The sequence below is a fragment of the Apium graveolens genome, chromosome 11, assembly GCF_009905375.1.
Source record: "Apium graveolens cultivar Ventura chromosome 11, ASM990537v1, whole genome shotgun sequence".
Taxonomy (NCBI): domain Eukaryota; kingdom Viridiplantae; phylum Streptophyta; class Magnoliopsida; order Apiales; family Apiaceae; genus Apium; species Apium graveolens.
The window spans coordinates 144,771,001-144,773,066 of NC_133657.1; the positions used below are offsets into that span (position 1 = coordinate 144,771,001).

At 40.7% G+C, this 2,066-nt stretch overlaps 1 non-coding gene across 1 annotated transcript; it reads left to right on the forward strand.

Moving 5' to 3' along the window:
* Nucleotides 1–1,381: 1,381 nt before the first annotated feature.
* Nucleotides 1,382–1,488, forward strand: LOC141699508 (small nucleolar RNA R71). The gene has a single exon (XR_012565967.1). It is a non-coding gene; the product is annotated as a small nucleolar RNA R71 (small nucleolar RNA).
* The last annotated feature ends 578 nt before the right edge of the window (nucleotides 1,489–2,066 follow it).

The window sequence follows — 2,066 nt, forward strand, 5'->3', positions numbered from 1 at the left end:
CACATCTTCCACAATGCCTGATGGATATGTATTAGAACGACAGGCCAACTTTAAGGACATATAAGTGGGTTTTAGATCAGGTAGACCCAACTTCTTGAAGATAGACAAAGGCATCAGATTGATGCCAGCTCCCAAATCACATAAACACTTGTCGAATGACAAGTTTCCGATGGTGCAAGAAATAGTGAAACTTCCTGGATCTTTAAGCTTCAGAGCCAACTTCTGTTGCAGTACAGCACTGCATTCCTCCGTGAAAGCAATGGTCTCTAAGTCATCAAGCTTTAATTTCCTAGAGAGAATACCTTTCATAAACTTTGCATAGCTAGGCATCTGTTCAAGAGCTTCAGCGAAAGGTATGTTGATATGAAGTTTCTTGAACACCTCCAGAAACTTAGCAAATTGCTTATCCAACTTTTGCTTCTGCAGCCTCTTAGGAAAATGAGGTGGAGGATAGACCTGTTTTTCATATATATTACCCTCCGGACGAGTGTGTTCCACAGTTTTCTTCCTTGATTCCACTTCTGCTTCCTTCTGCACATCTTCTTCAGCCAAAACTTCAGACTCTAGAACTTGAGATTTTTCGAGGCTTGCAACCTTCCTAGACCTCAATGTAATTGCCTTGACATGATCCTTAGCTTCCCTCTTGCCTGGAACTTCTGTGTCACTAGGGAGTATACCAGGTTGTCGATTCAACAAAGCATTGACAATCTGTCCAATTTGATTCCACAGAGTCTTGATAGAAACCGCTTGGCTCTTGCACATGAGCCTCAACTCCTCCAATTCAAATTTTTCATTAGATTGACTTGTACTTCTATGCGGTAGTTGTTGAAGTTAGAATTGTTGTCTTGGTGCATATTGCGGTTGTTGAAAACCAGGAGGGTTGAATTACTTTGCTACATAATGCTGATAAGTCTGTTGTACCGCATTTTGATTGTTGCTCCAACTGAAGCTAGGATGATTGCGGTTGTTGGGATGATAAATGGCTGGAACTGGTTGTTGCGACATCTGAAATTTTCTTACAAACTGAGCCGATTCACTAGAAATAACACACTACTCAGTTTCATGCGTACCTGCACAAAGCTCACAAACACTTGTGATCTGATTAACTCCATAATTAGAAAAAGAATCCACCTTCATCGTTAAAGCCTTGAGCTGAGCATCTATAGCAGTAGATGTATCCACCTCCAGAATTCCTTCTACCTTGCCTTGAGGTAGTCTCTGAGTTGGGTTCTGGTATTCATTAGCAACCCTCAGTTTAATCAACTCATAAGCTTCATCATAGCTCTTAGCCCATAAGGCTCCACCTGATGCTGCATCGTGCATGGGTCTGGACTGTACTCCCAAACCATTATAAAAGCAGTTGATAATCATCCAGTCAGGCATCCCATGATATGGACACTTCCTAAGCATCTCCTTATAACGCTCCCAAGCTTCACATAAAGACTCTTCTGATTGTTGTGCAAATTGAGTAAGAGCATTCCTGATTGCAGCTGTATTTGCCATAGGGAAGAATTTAGTAAGAAACTTCTGAGCAAGATCTTTCCAAGTAGTAATAGAGCCTTCTGATAAAGAATACAACCAACACTTAGCCTTATCCCTTAGAGAGAATGGGAAAAGCCTCAGCTTTATAGCATCTTCAGAAACATTGTTGAACTGGAAAGTGTTACAGATCTCGATGAAATCTCTAATGTGCATGTTGGGATCTTCCGTTGGAGAACCCCCAAACTGGACTGAATTCTACACCATCTGAATCGTGCTAGATTTGATTTCAAATGTATTAGCCGCGATGGCTGGTTTGATAATGCTAGACTGAATATCATTGATCTTCAGCTGAAAATAATCCATCAAAGCTTTCGAATTTGCTATTGGTTCTCCAATTGCAATAATAGCTTCTTCTTCAACTTTTTTAACTTCTTCAAAAACTTCTTCAACTTCTTCCAGTGCTTCCCTACGAGATTGAGAACGCGTTCGTATACACGCTCTCTAGAGTACCTGAAACACCAACAAGCAAAACAAGTAAGTAAAATATCCGAGTCAGTGAACTTTAACGACCATTGATGTCAAGC